The sequence below is a fragment of the Lupinus angustifolius genome, chromosome LG11 (genome assembly GCF_001865875.1).
Source record: "Lupinus angustifolius cultivar Tanjil chromosome LG11, LupAngTanjil_v1.0, whole genome shotgun sequence".
NCBI lineage: Eukaryota > Viridiplantae > Streptophyta > Magnoliopsida > Fabales > Fabaceae > Lupinus > Lupinus angustifolius.
In genome coordinates, this window is record NC_032019.1 from 27,857,238 (window position 1) to 27,857,598 (window position 361).

The following is a 361-nucleotide window of genomic DNA, read 5'->3' on the forward strand; positions in this document are numbered from 1 at the left end:
TTGGAGGAGGAGGGTAGGATGAGGATGGGGATGAGGATTAGGATGTGGGTAGGATGAGGACGAGGATGAGGATAAGATGAGGACGAGTATTGGATGAGGATGAGGACGAAGATAGGATGAGGAAGAGGAAGAGCATGAAGAGGAGGGTAGGATAAGGATGGGGATGACGATGAGGATGAGGATAGGATGAGGACGAGGATAGGATGAGGAATTGGAGGAGGAGGATGAGGATAGGATGAGGGCGAGGACGAAGATGAGGTTGAGGATGAGGATGAGGATGAGGATTAGGATAGGATGAGGATGGGAAGAGGATGAGGAGGAAGAGGAGGAGGATGAGGAAGAGGATAGGATGAGGAGGAAG